This window comes from Topomyia yanbarensis, chromosome 1, assembly GCF_030247195.1.
Source record: "Topomyia yanbarensis strain Yona2022 chromosome 1, ASM3024719v1, whole genome shotgun sequence".
Lineage (NCBI taxonomy): Eukaryota > Metazoa > Arthropoda > Insecta > Diptera > Culicidae > Topomyia > Topomyia yanbarensis.
This window is the reverse complement of record NC_080670.1, coordinates 113013383-113033382: the sequence shown is the minus strand read 5'-3', so window position 1 is coordinate 113033382 and position 20000 is coordinate 113013383.

Here is a 20000-nt window from a genome sequence, read left to right as displayed (position 1 = left end):
CACACATACACACACATACACACACACATACATACACACATACACACACACATACAGACTTTTTCCGATCTCGACGAACTGAGTCGAATGGGATATGACACTCGGCCCTCCGGGCCGGGATTAGGTTGACGTTTTTCAGAGTGATTGCATAACCTTTCTATATGAGAAAGGCAAAAATGTGCAAAATCCAAAAACGTGAATCTTCGTCAAATTTTTTTCGTGTTTGCATCAAATCTCGACGTTTTATGCACCTTGAATACATTTAGCATCAAAAATAAAAATTCTATTTTTAATTTTTCCTATAGTTTTCATGCGAAATTTCTGTGTGGCCGCACTCTGAAACCCGTAATTCCGGAACCAGAATTCCGATCGATCCAAAATTCAATAGCAGCCGATGGGAAGGTTGCACCTTTCATTTGAGACTAAGTTTGGGCAAATCGGTCCAGCCATCTCTGAGAAAAATGAGTGACATTATTTGACACATACGCACATACATACACACACACACACATACACACACACATACACACACACACATACATACACACATACACACACACATACAGACTTTTTCCGATCTCGACGAACTGAGTCGAATGGGATATGACACTCGGCCCTCCGGGCCGGGATTAGGTTGACGTTTTTCAGAGTGATTGCATAACCTTTCTATATGAGAAAGGCAAAAATGTGCAAAATCCAAAAACGTGAATCTTCGTCAAATTTTTTTCGTGTTTGCATCAAATCTCGACGTTTTATGCACCTTGAATACATTTAGCATCAAAAATAAAAATTCTATTTTTAATTTTTCCTATAGTTTTTATGCGAAATTTCTGTGTGGCCGCACTCTGAAACCCGTAATTCCGGAACCAGAATTCCGATCGATCCAAAATTCAATAGCAGCCGATGGGAAGGTTCCACCTTTCATTTGAGACTAAGTTTGGGCAAATCGGTCCAGCCATCTCTGAGAAAAATGAGTGACATTATTTGACACATACGCACATACATACACACACACACACATACACACACACACATACACACACACATACATACACACATACACACACACATACAGACTTTTTCCGATCTCGACGAACTGAGTCGAATGGGATATGACACTCGGCCCTCCGGGCCGGGATTAGGTTGACGTTTTTCAGAGTGATTGCATAACCTTTCTATATGAGAAAGGCAAAAAGCTCTTGTAAGCTCGAAACTAAAGAGATCCTCAGGCGAGCTAAAAACTATATTATATAAACCAGGACAGAATATCCTATTAAAAATCGAAACATCAGGAAAGCTAGACGAAGTCTCTAGCGGGCCTTATTTAATAATAAAGGATGAAAATCCAAACGTAGTAATACAAATAGGAAATAAAGTGGATATAGTACATAAGAGTAGGATAAAACCGTACGTTTCATAGGACGTGGATATTGTAAGAAAAAGTAAACAAGGTTGATGTTACTCGCATCGTTGGACTCAAAAACATTCACCACCTTCGAATAATCTGAGATCGAAGGGAGCAAAACATGCACTGCGAATGAAGCAACCGCTATGCTTAATACGAGCGGCCGTGAGTGACCTGTGTACGATGAGCGTTCTTGCTGTTCGTGCCGTCTTCCATTCGTTCATATTCCACTCTCTTGTATTTTTACGAACTGGTGGAATCATAGACGAGTGCACGTGCCAATGACGACTCTCATAACAGTTTTAGCCTTCGCCTTGAAAGGTTATGTTTGCTGATTGGCTGTAGCAACCAGGGCTGTGCAAGCCGTGAATAGGCTAGAAGTTTGTGTACCGTGTCAGTGTTTGATGCTGTGTTGGTGCGGAGACAGGCAGGATTGTTGGCTGCGAGAGCGGTCGTTTGTTGGTGGTACCACGCGATAAACGAGTGTTGGTGCGAAGGCAACGAAGTCTCAGGTAAGCGGCGGGCCACCTTGATGGTGGTAGCGGTTGCGCTGCATATAACCGGCGCTTGCGACGGAGTGAGACAGAGCTGCATCTGGTTGGTGAAGCGGCTCGCTTCATCATCACTCATTCATCCGTATTAGTGCAGATACGGGATTTTGAGTATTTGTGTACCTAGCCACGCTGCGTGGTAGGGGAATACCTCTGGACCCACAGGTAAGCGGCGACTCCACCTTGGTGGTGGTAGTGCTTGCGCTGCATACAGTCGGCGCTTGTGACGACGTGAGACAGAGCTGCATCTTGTTGGTGAAGCGTCTCGCTTCATCATCACTTATTCATCTGTACTAGTGCAGATACGGGCTTTTGTGTATTTGTGTACCTAGCCACGCTACGTAGTACGGAAATACCCCTGGACCCACAGGTAAGTAGCGGCTCCATCTTGGTAGTGGTGGTTGCACTGTGTTCAACCCGAGCGTGTGACAGAGGGAGACAGTGTAAAGCTGCAACTCTTCGAAGGACAGGTAGATTTTAGTATAATTGTGCTAGTATAAGTATTTAATTAACTTACTGTGTATGGTAGGCGAGATGGAGGATAGTGAGATGGAATCCTCCATTTCACAAGAGCAAAATTCTTCTGATCCCCCTCCCTCAACTCCCCCTAGAATAAAATTATACCCTCAAGGGTCTTGTGGACCTTGGCAAGTTTTCTTCAGGCGGAAAGGAAAGCCATTAAACCTTGTGCAAATTGCACGGGATCTAACTTCACGATTTTCTGCTGTAACAGAGATCGTGAAAGTAAATAAGAACAAACTTCGAGTTAGCATTGATAACATTAGACAAGCTAACGAGATAGTAGCCTGCGAACTCTTCACGCGTGAATATAAAGTTTATATACTTTCGCGCGTTATAGAATGCGATGGAGTCATCTCCGAACCCAGCCTCACTGCCGAGGATATACTTAAGCATGGTGTTGGTTGTTTCAAGAACACCCTGCTTAATACAATTAAAATACTCGATTGTAAGCAATTGTGCTCAGTATCACTTGAAGAAGAGAAAAAAGTTTACCAACCATCCTATTCATTTCGTGTAATATTCGCTGGGTCTGCTTTGCCTAGCCATGTTCTTATTAATAAAATTCGTCTCCCCGTTCGCCTTTTCATCCCTAGTGTGATGAATTGCCTCAATTGTAAACAGCTTGGCCACACAGCCACTTACTGTTCCAATAAGGTACGGTGTGGCAAATGGGGGGCCTCATCAAGAGGATACATGCAACAAAAACTTAGAAAAATGTTTACATTGCGGAGAAAATTCACACGAGCTCCTTGCATGTCCCATATATAAATTGCGGGAGGATAAAATTAAACGATCCTTGAAGGAGAGGTCTAAGCGCTCTTATGCAGAAATACTGAAAAATGCTACTCCTGAACCCACGGTCTCAGAAAACAGATACGCTATTCTATTGCCGAAAGAGTCTGACTCTGACGAAGCGTCCGAAGGTACATCATTTGTTTTACCTAGAGGATCCAGGAAAAGAAAAAAATCCTCTTTTCCCAAACTGCTAAGCAAGGGCCTTAAAATTTCTCCTCCAATAAATAAATTGCGGCCAAAGCTAAAGAATTCCGATGCAATACCGAAGCCAGTCTCTCCCGGTTTTGGCAATGTACAATCCAAACAGAACACCATTAGTGGTAATAATAAAACTTCAACTTCCTCCGAGCCTCAACCGGGGATAGGGTTATTGAAATTTTCTGAAATTGTTGATTGGATTTTCAAAGCATTCAATATTTCTGAACCACTAAAAAGTATACTTTCAGCGTTCCTCCCAACAATTAGAACATTTTTAGAGCAGCTGATTGCTCAATGGCCCATCCTTGCAGCGATTGTATCTTTCGATGGATAATTCACCTTCTCCAGTGAAAGATCCCATCACTATTTTACAGTGGAATTGCAGAAGTATCATACCTGAAATTGATTCCTTAAAAATTTTGCTGCATAATTTGAAATGCGATGCTTTTGCTTTATGTGAAACATGCCTTACCTCAAACATTAATTTCAACTTGAATGATTTCAACATTATTCGCCTATACCGAGACACCCCGTATGGAGGAGTGCTTCTAGGAATTAAAAAGTCCTATTCTTTCTATAGAATTAACATCCCCTTGTTTGCGGGCATTGAGGCTGTAGCTGTCCAAACGAACATTAAAGGCAAAGACATGTCTATCGCTTCTATATATATACCTCCCAAAGCTCAAATTGGACAACGTCAGATTTTCGAGGTAGTGGAATCCATGGCTGCTCCGCGGCTGATACTTGGAGACTTCAACTCGCACGGAGTATTGTGGGGTTCCCTCTTCAATGATAATCGATCCTCTTTGATATACAATGTTTGTGACGAGCTCAATATGACAGTTTTAAATACAGGTGAAGCAACACGCATTCCCAGACCACCCGCACGACCAAGTGCATTAGATCTATCTCTATGCTCGACATCACTTCGGTTAGATTGCACGTGGAAGGTTGTACCTGATCCTCACGGTAGTGATCATTTGCCAGTCGTTATTTCAATTAACAGTGAATTAGGCCTCACGAATTCAATCAATGTCCCTTATGACTTGACACAAAATATTGATTGGAAAAAATACCAATCTTTAATTTCCACTTCTCTTGTTTCGACGGAAGAGCTACCACCTACCGAAGAATATGAATTTCTAGCGGGTTTGATTATTGAAGCAGCAGAACAAACCCAAAAGAAATGCAATCCTGGCCTCCTAATCCCTGGTGGGACAAAGAGTGCTCGGATGCATATGAAGCTAAACAAGTTGCTTACAAAGAAATTATGAAACGGAAAGGGTGTACACGTGCGAACTTTGAAAATTATTCGATTTTACAAAACAAATTTGACAGTTTAACAAAAGCACTGTTTTGAGCGACTTAGTGGAATGTTATATTAAACACTTTAACCGTTGTCTTCCGTTTTAATTACACTATGATGAACAAAATGCAAAATTGCACTTTTCTGTTACAAATACGTATTTCGGCTACGACTTGCAGCCTTCTTCAGTGTAATGTATCTGATACAATACACAGAAGAAGGCTGCAAGTCGTAGCCGAAAAACGTATCTGTAACAGAAAAGTGCAATTTTGCATGTTGTTCATCATAGTGGAATTAAAACGGAATACAACGGTTAAAGTGTTTAAATTTGACAGTCTCCGTCGTGCCAAAAAGTATAGTTATTGGAGACGTTTCGTTGATGGCTTGTCAAGAGAAACATCAATGAGTACTCTTTGGAACACAGCCAGAAGAATGAGGAATCGAAACGTAACTAATGAAAGCGAAGATTTTTCGAATCGCTGGATATTTAATTTTGCCAAGAAAGTTTGTCCAGATTCTGCTCCTGCGCAGAAAATCATTCGCGATGCTCCCACAAGTAACGATTCCATAGATTCGCCCTTGACAATGATGGAATTTTCAATTGCACTCCTCTCATGCAACAATAATGCTCCGGGTCCAGACAGAATTAAATTCAACTTGGTGAAGAATCTGCCTGACCTAGCAAAATGACGCTTGTTGAATTTATTCAATAAGCTTCTTGAGCAGAACAATGTCCCGCACGACTGGAGACAAGTGAGAGTTATCGCTATTCCAAAACCGGGAAAACCAGCCTCCGATCATAACTCGTATCGACCGATTGCAATGCTATCCTGCATCAGGAAATTGTTGGAAAAAATTATCCTACGACGTCTCGACAATTGGGTTGAGGCGAACGGCTTGCTCTCAGATACCCAGTTTGGTTTGCGGAGAGGAAAGGGAACGAATGATTGCCTGGCGCTACTTTCGTCAGAAATCCAACTCACTTACGCAAAAAAAGAACAAATGGCGTCTGTGTTCTTAGACATAAAAGGAGCATTCGACTCTGTTTCCAATGATGTTCGCTCAGAGAAACTACATCAATGTGGTCTTTCACCAATGTTAAATAATTATTTATACAACTTATTGTCAGAAAAGCACATGCATTTTTCATATGGCGATTTGGCAACATTCAGAATAAGTTACATGGGTGTCCCACAAGGTTCTTGTTTAAGCCCCCTTCTCTACAATTTTTACGTGAATAACATTGATAATTGTATTGTCAGCCCATGCACTCTAAGGCAACTTGCAGATGATGGCGTGGTTTCTGTTACAGGACCAAAAGCCATAAATTTACAACAACCACTGCAAGATAGTTTGGATAATTTATCAAGTTGGGCATTGAAGCTAGGCATCGATTTCTCTACGGAGAAAACAGAGTTGGTTGTTTTTTCAAGGAAGCGTGATCCAGCTCAGCTTCAGCTTCAGTTGGTTGGTAGAACGATAGCCCAAGTCATGACCTTTAAATATCTCGGAATTTGGTTCGATTCTAAAGGTACATGGGGAGGCCACATTAGGTATCTGATAAAGAAGTGCCAACAAAGGATAAATTTTCTCAGAACAATAACCGGATCTTGGTGGGGTGCTCATCCAAGTGACGTGATAAGATTGTATCAAACAACGATACTTTCAGTAATGGAATATGGGTGCTTCTGTTTCCGTTCAGCTGCAAACACTCACATTATTAAATTGGAATGAATACAGTTTCGTTGTTTACGAATCGCCTTAGGTTCCATGCAATCAACACATACGATGAGTCTTGAAGTACTAGCGGGAGTTCTTCCCTTAAAAGATCGATTCTGGGATCTCTTCTCTCGTTTACTTATACGATGTAAGGTTATGAATCCATTGGTAATTGAAAATTTTTAAAGACTTGTCGAGCTTCAATCCCAAACCAGATTCATGACAGTGTACTTCAATCACATGTCACAAGAAGTAACGCCTTCTAGTTATGTTATGACATGTGTTAATATACTAGATACTCCCGATTCCACTTTATTTTTCGACACGTCCATGCAAGAGAAAATTCGTGGAATCCCGGATCACCTGCGCTCTCTGGAGATCCCTAAAATATTCGTAATTAAATACCAACACATTGACAGCCATAAAATGTTCTACACTGATGGGTCACGAATCAATGAGACCACTGGCTTCGGTATTTTCAACAATAACACCTCGATCTCTTTAAAGCTTGCAGAACCTGCCTCTGTTTACACAGCCGAACTAGCAGCAGTTCACTATAGTCTGGAAATCATTGATACTTTACTTCCGAGCCATTATTTCATTCTCACAGATAGCCTCAGCACAATTAAGGCACTACGCTCATTAAAGTTTGACAATCACGCTCCGTTCTTTTTGAAGAAGATACGAGTATACTTAACTAAATTAACAAAGAAATCTTATCAAATTACCTTAGTGTGGATTCCCGCTCATTGCTCCATACCGGGTAATGAGAGAGCGGATAATTTAGCCAAAATAGGAGCACTGGACGGTGACATCTATGAAAGACCTATTGCATTCAATGAATTTTATAGCGCTTCTCGTCAGAGGACGCTTACTAGTTGGCAAACATCATGGGACAATGGAGATCTGGGACGGTGGTTGCACTCAATTATCCCTAAAGTATCAACGAAAACATGGTTCAAAGGGTTGGATGTAAGTCGAAACTTCATTCGTGTGATGTCTAGGCTCATGTCCAACCATTATACGTTGAATGTGCATCTTCACCGTATTGGGATCGCAGAAGATAACCAATGTGCTTGCGGAGAGGGTTACGAAGACATTGAACATATTGTTTGGTCTTGCACTGAATATCGTGAAGCCAGATCCCAATTAATAGACTCCTTACGAGCCAGAAGAAAACCACCCTATGTTCCTGTTCGTGATATCCTCGCTTTACGAGATCTTACATACATGGGCCATATTTATCATTTCCGGAAAACAATAAATATTCAAATATAATTATCCCCACGAGTTTCTAGTTTTTTCCCTTGCTACCCACAAACAATTTAGATTTCTTCGCAGTTAGTTAAGTTAGATAAAACGATATAAATAAAGAAAAAAATAAACAAAAATTACAGAAAAACTATCAATAGGTTTCCAATGAAATTCAAGAAAATAGAGTATAAATAAAAATATTCAAAATGATGATTATCCTCAGTGTTAGCATTAGAAAGTGAATTTTTATTATAAAGTGATAGTCTTAAGAACTTTCGTAATATGTTATGTAAAAAAAACCCCGGCGTAAAAAAGCTTTTGCAAATGCCGTGTCAAATAAACTTTTTATGAAAAAAAAATGACGACTCAAGACGAGTTATTGTAAGACTCGCCACGAGTGAAACCAGATGCAAGCATGAATGCGAATGTACGCGGAAGTTTGAAGAGAAAAATAAGCGATGCAGTGGAAGAAGTGAACGATTCCGCTGGAGGCAAAAAATATAGATGTCTCGCGGATATCGATGCTGAAAGGAAATATGTATATGAACCAAAAAATTCAATCCGGGCAATTTTAAGCGTCACTTTATATCCTGTCACGCGGAAGTGGCGCATCGGTTAAACTTAGTGAGCGAAGGTAGTGATCAGTCGCAAAATACCAAAAAGCGACCAAAGTCGGCATCTAGGGTGCAGGTGGAAACCACCAGAAGTAATGTGCTATTAGGCACATTGCAAATGATAACAGAGAACAACCTCTCGATTCGATGGGGAAGGTGTTCAGTTGCTATTGGGTCCTTTGTGGAATACATGCGATTTAAAAATTTCAAGGAACACACTTTCTACCCTCATTCACCGTGCTGCTGATATTATGCGGCAAACAATGGCCGGTAAGTTTTACCAAAAGCCAATTTGCCTTAAAGTAGATGCAGCTACCCGGCATTCGAAGTCGATTTCAGCATAAACTTGACTTTTACGGATGACGACGGCATTGTACAGTTAATGCATTTAGGTAAGTTAAATTTATCATATTATGTAATTAAATATATAGAATATTAACACGGACCAAGCAGCTTTTTATGTACCTATATTTTAAAAATAGTATATTTGTTGAACCTTTTTTAAAGAAAAACGGAAATACGAAGCGAAAGCTCTAGTTTGTATAAGAAAATAACAGGTAAAGTCTAATAACCCTTTCACGTTTGATAGTTAGTAGTAAGGGTGAGGTTTTCCGTAAAATATAATGCTTTTTCATCTCCCAAAAAGTTTGCAATGCTGAAAGAAACACCTTACATATTGTGATATTTAACTACAGAACATTGTTCAATGGCTCAATCACCACTGGTGACGCAAATCACTTCCGTGTTAAGGCCCGAACATAATCAATGCGGTGCGGCATGACACGGCGCGGCAATTTTTTTAAAACCATTTCGATTGCATGCGTGTACCCACAATGACTGCGATGCGGCTCGTTGCGGCGGATGCAGGGTTTAAAATTTCTCAAAAAGAATGCGGCAAGTGAGTGCGGCAAGCGCGTTCGGCAGACGTGCGTGGCTAAGATTTGTTTATCGAATAACTTGGAATTCAAAAGGAAGACAGAGATTCAGAGATAATTCTGTTGCAATTAATGTAGGCTACTATTTGTGCAATATATACGCGAACGGAGGTCTTAGTGGAATGTACGTAATGTTTCAAAGATTTTCTTCCATTTAATTCCACTATGTTTTTATAGTTAGATGCACTTGCACTTCACTATTTAACAGATACCGGTATTTCGATTACTACTTGTAATCTTCTTCAGTGTTTGTATCAGTCTGAAAAACACAAACACTGAAGAAGATTACAAGTAGTAATCGAAATACCGGTATCTGTTAAATAGTGAAGTGCAAGTGCATCTAACTATAAAAACATAGTGGAATTAAATGGAAGAAAATCTTTGAAACATTACTATTTGTGGTAAAATAGTTTTTGAAAGTCATTGGTAATGCCTTAAAAATAGAAATATGAAGAAGTTCAGAAATTTCACTTATTTTGAATTCAATGCGATGACATACATATTTTTGTACTTCGAACCATTGCAATTTATGTAGGCTACAATTATTAAGGGAAATTCTTTTGAAATTTATTGGATCTTTTCCAACAAATGATAGGAATACGTAGAATTTCAGAAATATATTTTGTTAAGCTAATAAATTTAAATTCAAAGCAATAACATATACATTTTTGTTCAACATTCGTTTTCAAATGATTCAAAGGCTTCAATTTACGAAGATGTTTGAAATTCATTGGAAATACACACACCAAAATATCATAGAAATATTATAACAGAACATTGAAAAGACAAGTATGGTAGATGTTACTATTTTAAGGGTTAAGTGTAATATAATGCACCATATAAATTTTGTAGAAAAAATATTCTTTTTAGACAGAAAATGGTCTATCATATCAATGTTCCATGGTAACTTTAATGAAATTTTTATTGGTGCTTACTATATAACATGCCCGTTTTTGAACGCACATGGTTTTTCTTACTACAATCAGTAATTTTTGAAAATCTTGATTTACGATGTATGATGTTATTCCATGTTTGGAATCACGACGGACGTTGAGATCCATCTGGTGTCTTATATAATTTTTATATTCATTTTTATTGATTGTAGTTTTATATAATAGTGGTCCTTTCTGATTTCATTAATGTAAACGTCATTTTATATACATTTATATTTATTTCATTTTCCGAAGATACTCACATCAAAAGATATACCCGTGAATCAGTGGCGTAGCCAGAAATTTGGTTTGGAGGGGGTTTTGATGAAAATCGCAATTTTTTTGAAAAAATGCTAAAATTTAATATGAGTTTGATAAATTATTGAAAACTCAAAAACATAAGTAGTCTAACAGATGTCATTCCAGTCTATAAACAAGAAGGATCAACATGGAACAGTTTTCAAACCTCTATAGATTATTTTCTTGTATAATATGTCAATGAAGTCAAAAATTGCGATCTTTTAAAGTGGGATAAATGATCTAAAAAATTTTCAACGTTCAAGATCACCTAATATAATAATCCTTGACTTTGAAGGTTTGACAACTTCGGGAAGTTATCAACATAAAACAGCGCCTGCTTTGATATAGAAATTTTAGTGATTAACTCTCATAGAGGTAATTATGGTGAATTAATTTTTCAAAAATATTAAGAGACATGGTGCCTTCAGCAAAGTTTTTGATAATGTCATTTCAAACAATTTTGTTGAAAATATGAAGGCTACATGAATTCAACATATAGGGATTTAAATGGACTGGGCCTGCTATATTTCTTCTAAGTGAAGAAAAATTTAGGTGAGAACTATTTTTTTCTGCGCTACGGATAAAATTGTTTGAAACAATCATTGCGAGTTGAGAACACAAAACCTATAACTAAATTATGGATGGATGGAACTGAAACTTGCGTTTCGACTTCATCTCATCAGAATCCGACACTAACTTGGTGGGCGGACTAAGCTTGCGCCGAATTGATGCTAGCTCCTGAAAATGGAATCACTCTTTGTGTTTTTGAGTCCTTTTAATATCTGGGAATTATTTGTTTTATATCCAGTTCCCTTATTTTTTTTGTAAGCTTCAAAGGCACCTTGAACGCAATGTGAATTTATTATTTAATTATCGCAGAAGAGATTTATCAAATACAGTAATTTCAGAATAGCTTGTTGTAAAGGTTTTCTACTACTATATTTCGATACTCTGAATATGTGGGATATTTATGTCTTTGACAAAGTTGTTTGAAATAACACTTTCGAAAACTTTGCTGGAGACATTAAGTCTCGACCCAAATTTGGTTGAAGAGTAATTCTTGTCTATAATTACTTCTAGGAGGATTAACCGTCAAAATTATTCTATCAGCAGATGAACAGTTTTACGTTTTGAAATTCTTCAATGTTACTTAACATCGAAATTTGGCAGTTTCGAATGAATGTGATCGTGACCGTTAAAAATTTATCGAGCATTAATTTTACTTTTCTTTATTAGTCAACCTCACAACTTGCAGTACTAGTACGTAGCACACAAAATTTTAGTACGCCATTCATTGCATCCTGCTAAGAGGCTATTCATATAGTTGATAATACAACAAAAATCCAATGCTCATAAAACCGATCCTGACCTGCTAGAGACAAAATTACATCAGCTTTCAACTAGTTTCTGAAATGTTATTCTTGTTCTTAACCATATTGAATTGTTGTCTAAACTCTACACAATCTAAAAAAATACATTTTCAGCAAATGTTGAAATGTATGTAAGTTTTCGGTAAACAAGCTTATGTTTTATATGCAATCAACCTATTCAAATTTAAATTCCCATTCGAAAAATTGTCTCTAATCCATATTTTGAAGCATCTTTCCAAAAATGAGCTCATAATAATTCAGACAGTTATTTTATTTTACATTGAAGTAATTTGACAACTATGGGATTTTGGCTAAGAGATAAGTTACAAGATCCCCTTCCCATAATTTTCCAAAAGTTCTCATGACGCTTTAAATACAGTTCTCAATGTAGTGATCAGAGAATATTTTTCCAAAAATATTTTGTGGAATATTAAATTAAATTCGTCAGCATCAATTTTTTTCAATCCAATTAATTTTGGTTTGGGGGGGGGGGATTCTGTCGGCAACACTTTTATCTGGTTCCGATGGACGTTGATTGTTGATCTGCCAAAAGAGATTAAAAAACCTGTTTTAATCCACCTAGCGGTGCAATTGTGCCTTTCTCATTTCTCTAAACTATGGCACGGAGGCTTTTTATGTTCAACATAATCGTGGAAATGTCCATTACATTCTTAGTACACTTTGCACTTATACACAATGGCATGCCAGCCACGAACTTGATGAGCTACGTGTCGACGGTGAAACACTTGAAACAAAAAAATATCATACTCCATTAGCCTAATCAGCATTAGATCAATGTTATCTGCTTGCTAACTCATTTTGTCACGCGGGGATGGGTATGTGAGGAGGGCGAAAGTCCCATGAATGAACGACTCCCCAGCTTAAATTGGTATGCTTTGTAATATAGTGGTGGTTTAAAGATGATGGGGTTGAAAGGGAGGGGTATGAGGTGGTGGTCTGAGCGGTGATTTAAGGAGATTTTTAAAGGAGGGGAGTGAACAGTAGAGGGGGGGGGGGGTGTAACCCCTCTCCGTAAACCATCAACTACGCCCCTGTTAAAATCCAGAAACCTTATGCGAGTTGAAAAAAAAATTTGGCCGGGATTAGGTTGACGTTTTTCAGAGTGATTGCATAACCTTTCTATATGAGAAAGGCAAAAATGTGCAAAATCCAAAAACGTGAATCTTCGTCAAATTTTTTTCGTGTTTGCATCAAATCTCGACGTTTTATGCACCTTGAATACATTTAGCATCAAAAATAAAAATTCTATTTTTAATTTTTCCTATAGTTTTTATGCGAAATTTCTGTGTGGCCGCACTCTGAAACCCGTAATTCCGGAACCAGAATTCCGATCAATCCAAAATTCAATAGCAGCCGATGGGAAGGTTGCATCTTTCATTTGAGACTAAGTTTGGGCAAATCGGTCCAGCCATCTCTGAGAAAAATGAGTGACATTATTTGACACATACGCACATACATACACACACACACATACACACACATACACACACATACATACACACATACACACACACATACAGACTTTTTCCGATCTCGACGAACTGAGTCAAATGGAATATGACACTCGGCCCTCCGGGCCGGGATTAGGTTGACGTTTTTCAGAGTGATTGCATAACCTTTCTATATGAGAAAGGCAAAAATGTGCAAAATCCAAAAACGTGAATCTTCGTCAAATTTTTTTTTGTGTTTGCATCAAATCTCGACGTTTTATGCACCTTGAATACATTTAGCATCAAAAATAAAAATTCTATTTTTAATTTTTCCTATAGTTTTTATGCGAAATTTCTGTGTGGCCGCACTCTGAAACCCGTAATTCCGGAACCAGAATTCCGATCAATCCAAAATTCAATAGCAGCCGATGGGAAGGTTGCATCTTTCATTTGAGACTAAGTTTGGGCAAATCGGTCCAGCCATCTCTGAGAAAAATGAGTGACATTATTTGACACATACGCACATACATACACACACACACATACACACACATACACACACACACATACATACACACATACACACACACATACAGACTTTTTCCGATCTCGACGAACTGAGTCAAATGGAATATGACACTCGGCCCTCCGGGCCGGGATTAGGTTGACGTTTTTCAGAGTGATTGCATAACCTTTCTATATGAGAAAGGCAAAAATGTGCAAAATCCAAAAACGTGAATCTTCGTCAAATTTTTTTTTGTGTTTGCATTAAATCTCGACGTTTTATGCACCTTGAATACATTTAGCATCAAAAATAAAAATTCTATTTTTAATTTTTCCTATAGTTTTTATGCGAAATTTCTGTGTGGCCGCACTCTGAAACCCGTAATTCCGGAACCAGAATTCCGATCAATCCAAAATTCAATAGCAGCCGATGGGAAGGTTGTATCTTTCATTTGAGACTAAGTTTGGGCAAATCGGTCCAGCCATCTCTGAGAAAAATGAGTGACATTATTTGACACATACGCACATACATACACACACACACATACACACACATACACACACATACATACACACATACACACACACATACAGACTTTTTCCGATCTCGACGAACTGAGTCAAATGGAATATGACACTCGGCCCTCCGGGCCGGGATTAGGTTGACGTTTTTCAGAGTGATTGCATAACCTTTCTATATGAGAAAGGCAAAAATGTGCAAAATCCAAAAACGTGAATCTTCGTCAAATTTTTTTTTTTGTGTTTGCATCAAATCTCGACGTTTTATGCACCTTGAATACATTTAGCATCAAAAATAAAAATTCTATTTTTAATTTTTCCTATAGTTTTTATGCGAAATTTCTGTGTGGCCGCACTCTGAAACCCGTAATTCCGGAACCAAAAATCCGATCAATCCAAAATTCAATAGCAGCCGATGGGAAGGTTGCATCTTTCATTTGAGACTAAGTTTGGGCAAATCGGTCCAGCCATCTCTGAGAAAAATGAGTGATATTATTTGACACATACGCACATACATACACACACACACATACACACACATACACACACGCATACATACACACATACACACAACTCCGCTAGCGAATGACGGATCCCAATAGTAGCATGTCTGTAATAACATACGTACATGGAACTATTGAGATCCAGAGCTACAGGTCCAAAGCCCTGGTAAAGGAGGATGGTTGTGATGATCCGGGCCGAGATCACCACGTAAAGCAAGGTAGGGCATAACCCCAATTCCAAGGCGTGAAGCGACCCGTGCCGAGGGATGAGTGATCGAGGGGGTGAAAAAGATGCTCGATCGTTAACGGAGCCTGTGGGGTACCTGGGCAACCCCCACAGTAAGCGTCCCTTACCACGCTAATGCGGAGCTCTGGCGTGGCGGACATATACTTCTCGCGCTACTCGTGGGAATTTTCATGGAGCAAAATAAAAATAAAAATAAGCAGACGGAGGTGCCAAACCCCTTCGCAAGAGGTGGTTTGGCGAGGTCTCCCCCCCGTGGGGAGAGTAGTGGAACGATGAGTGCTGTACTCGAAAGCACCAGTGACCCCCCAGCAGCGGTAGGCAATACCCCTACCAATGCATCGGAGGGGCCAATAGCTGCGATGCGCAAAGTAGCGAAGCAACTCGATGCTATAATCGACTTCGCTAGCGCAAAGCAGAACATAGCCAAGGAGTTGAAGTTGAGCCTTCTGGAGCTCCGGAAAGCTGTTCGTGTCGCAAGACAGGAACAGCAGGCATATGTTGAGAGGGTGGAATGTCGGGAGAGGCCCGACAGAGAAACCCAGACAGTGGCCTCCAATAGGGAGGAAAGAGAGAAGGTTAATAGAGGCTCACAGACAGTGGCCTTTACCTTCTATGGAGCAGCCACGTCGATCGGAGCGGCGACCGAGTTCCCCTCGAAGGGAAAGGGAAAGGGCAATCGCAAGACGGCATCGAATGCGAAGCGCCCTAGGAAGTCGCCAGGAGAGGGTGCCAAAACCGACACCACTCGGCGTGCAACCGTCAAGGTCAAACGCCGCCTGGGGGAGGTAAGCGAGGGCGAGAGTGACCTCGCTGTTGAGAGCGATGGTACCAGCAACCCGGCACGACCGGGGCAGGGGGGCTCAAACCCCTGGACGCTGGTTACCAAGAAAAAGCCGGCACCGAAACCGGAGGTACCGCGGCCTGCGAGGAAGGCCAAGGACAGAGGCGAAGCCTTGTGGTTAAAAACCGACAAGGACAAATACGCCGATGTCCTTAAATCGATGAAAGCGGCCGAAAGCCTCTCGGCCCTTGGGCAGGATGTGCGTAGCGTAAGACGCACCAACACGGGAGAGATGCTCCTGGTGTTGAAGCGAGGCGCACAATCAAGTGCAATATACAAGGCCTTGGCCCAAGAGGTCCTTGGTGAGGGCGCCCAAATCAGGTCGCTAGGTGCGGAAACAACTCTCCAGTGCAAACACTTGGACGAGTTCGCGACCGCAGAAGACGTCGCCGCAGCCGTCAAGGAGCAATGCGGCGTCACAATCGAGCGGGCCTCTGTGCGATTGAGGGACGGACCCTCTGGCACCCAAGTAGCCTACCTCAGGCTACTCAATGCGGATGCCAAAAAGGTAACCGAGAAAGGGAAGCTGAAGATCGGCTGGTCGGTATGCCCTATCAGTATACCCCAGCCGCCTTCAGTGGACAGGTGCTATCGGTGCCTAGAATCCGGCCATAAAGCTTACGAATGCAAAGGCCTAGACAGGAGTAAGCTATGTCGTAGATGCGGCGAGGAGGGGCATAAAGAGCGGGGGTGCACTAAGGCATATAAGTGCCTTATCTGCACCTCTAAGAAGCAAGCCCATAAACATGCTATGGGCGGACCTTCGTGTCCCTTCGGCGAGTTAAATAAGAAGAAGCCGTGAGAGTCACACAGCTAAATCTTAACCATTGTGCAGCAGCCCAACAGCTGCTGTGGCAGTCGGTCTCGGAGTCGAGGACAGATGTCGCCCTCTTATCAGACCCGTACAGCATCCCTGCCGGCAACGGCAATTGGGTGTCGGACGGGTCTGGAATGGCGGCAATCTGTACAACGGGAAGGTTCCCGGTTCAAGAGGTAATACACCCCTCCGCCGAGGGTGTGGCGATTGCCAAGATCAATGGTGTGTTCTATTGCAGCTGCTACGCCCCACCAAGGTGGCCAATAGAACAGTTCTACCAGATGATCGACAGGCTCTCGTCGGACCTCGTGGGCCGGAAACCGGTAGTAATAGCGGGAGACTTCAACGCTTGGGCAGTGGAGTGGGGCAGCCGCTGTACAAATAGCAGGGGTCAAGCGCTAATGGAAGCGTTTGCGAAACTCGATACTGTGCTAGCTAATGATGGCTCCGCTAGTACATTCCGTAGAAACGGAGTGGAGGCGTGGATTGATTTGACCTTTGCCAGCCCGAGTCTGGCTCCAGGCATGGAATGGAGGGTAGACGAAGGCTACACCCATAGTGATCATTTAGCAATCCGCTTTAAGATCAACTATGGTGTGCAGCATCCGAGGGCGGGAGATCCCTGTCAGGTAAGCGGGTGGAAGTCCAATCACTTCGACAGCGAAGCTTTCACCGCGGCCCTGGGACTGGAGGCCAACACCGACAGTCTAAGCGGGGATGCGCTGGTAGCTGTTCTATCACGCGCGTGCGACGCCACTATGCCGAGAAAAACACTGCCAAGAAACGGCAGATGCCCGGTATACTGGTGGAGTGCCGAGATTGCAGCTCTACGGTCAGCCTGCCTCAGAGCTAGACGTAGGATGCAAAGAGCTCGCACCGAGGATGCAAGAGAGAACCGCCGTGAAGTGTTTCGAGCTGCGAAATTAGCCCTTAACAAGGCTATTAAAAGCAGCAAGAGAGCGTGTTTCGACAACCTGTGTGAGAGTGCCAACGCGAATCCGTGGGGCGACGCCTACCGGATTGTGATGGCCAAGACCAAAGGGGGCTCCTCACCCCCTGAACGGTCTCCGGACCGGTTGGCAACGATTATCGAAGTACTCTTCCCGTCTCGAGCCACAAGCCCCTGGCCACCTGCACTACGAGACAGTGCGGGCACGGTCGAAATGGTGGCTCCAGCGACGAACGAAGAACTACTCGCAGTGGCTAAATCCCTAGCAATGAACAAAGCTCCAGGGCCGGATGGAGTCCCGAACAACGCTCTCAAGGCAGCGATCATAGCGAACCCGAACATGTTCAGGCTAGCTATGCAGAGATGCCTTGACGAGTGCCGTTTCCCCGATAGATGGAAAAGGCAGAAACTGGTGCTGTTGCCGAAGCCCGGGAAGCCGCCAGGCGACCCATCGGCGTACAGACCAATCTGTCTGATAGACACGACTGGCAAACTGCTTGAGAGGATCATCCTCAACAGGCTCACCCCGTACGCGGAAGGTACGGACGGTCTGTCAAGCAACCAGTTTGGCTTTCGGAAGGGTAAGTCCACAGTGGACGCTCTCAACTCAGTGATAAATACTGCCGAGATAGCGATCCAACGAAAAAGGCGAGGTATTCGATACTGTGCGTTAGTGACACTTGACGTGAAGAATGCATTCAACAGCGCAAGCTGGGATGCCATCGCGCTCTCGTTACACCGGCTTAGCCTACCGGTGGGTCTGTACCGGATCCTGGAAAGTTACTTCCAAACCCGCGTACTGCTATACGAGACCGATGCCGGTCAGAAAAGGGTTCCGATTACCGCCGGAGTCCCGCAGGGCTCGATCCTAGGCCCGGTGCTATGGAACCTCATGTATGACGGGGTTCTGAGACTGAAGTTCCCTCCTGGGGTCAAGATCGTCGGCTTTGCCGACGACGTAACCTTGGAGGTCTACGGGGAGTCAATTCCTGAGGTAGAACTAACCGCAGAACACGCGATTAGCACGGTGGAGGAATGGATGAGCGCGAGAGGCCTGGAGCTCGCTCATCATAAGACGGAGGTAGTTATCGTCAACAACCGCAAGTCGGCACAACATGCAGTTATCCATGTGGGAGAAGTCGCGATCACTTCACAGCGAAGTCTGAAGTCTCTCGGAGTCATTATAGACGACAAGCTGACCTTCGGCAGCCATGTCGACTATACGTGCAAGAGAGCGTCGACTGCTGTTGCGGCACTATCGAGAATGATGTCCAACAGCTCAAAGGTGTGCGCCAGTAGACGTAGGTTACTGGCAGGCGTTGCCGTATCTATCCTCAGGTACGGCGGCCCGTCATGGTCAAGAGCACTGAGGGTAACCAGTTACCTACAGAAACTGGAGAGCACCTACCGCGTGATGTGCCTCAGAGTGATATCTGCCTACCGCACGGTATCACACGATGCATCCTGCGTGATAGCGAGCATGATGCCAGTCGGGCTGGTCATTCGGGAAGATGAGGAGTGCTTTGAGCTACGTGGAAATAGGGGAGCCCGCGAGCGCACCAGGGTGACCTCGGTCGCCAGATGGCAGCGTGAGTGGGACAACTCCTCGAAAGGTAGGTGGACCCACCGGCTGATACCTAGCATATCGAGCTGGGTGGGAAGACCCCATGGGGAAGTTCACTTCCACCTGACACAATTCCTGTCAGGCCATGGCTGTTTCCGTCAGTACCTCCACAGGTTCGGGCACGCGGAGGTCCCAGTCTGCCCGGACTGCCCAGGTGTAGATGAAACTGCCGAACACATACTGTTCGTATGTCATCGGTTCGACGTCGAAAGAAGAGCAATGCTTGACGTCTGTGGCTGGGACACAACCCCGGATACCCTTATCCAGCGGATGTGTCAAACGGTGGAGAAGTGGAACGCAGTCTCGGCTGCTACCATCCAGATTGCCAGTAGGCTACAGGTAATCTGGCGAACCGAGCAACAGACGGCGGGCACGGCTAACTAGTGATTGGTTAGCTGGAGCGAAAAAGGCCAAGCGCAAAATAAGAGAGTGAATGGTCTGTTCATGCCGAGGTAGGTTGGCGCAGCGAATGGCAACCGCGTAAGGGGTAAACCCAGCCACCCCGAAGCAAGACAGAAGAGTGAGTGTATAGGCGTATAAGTGGACTGCCTCATGCCAAGACGGGAGGGTCGTAGCGTAGTATGTTGGAACTAAGCTATCGATGCCTCATGGCGTGGCAGAGGAGTGAAAGGGTGAGCATCCAA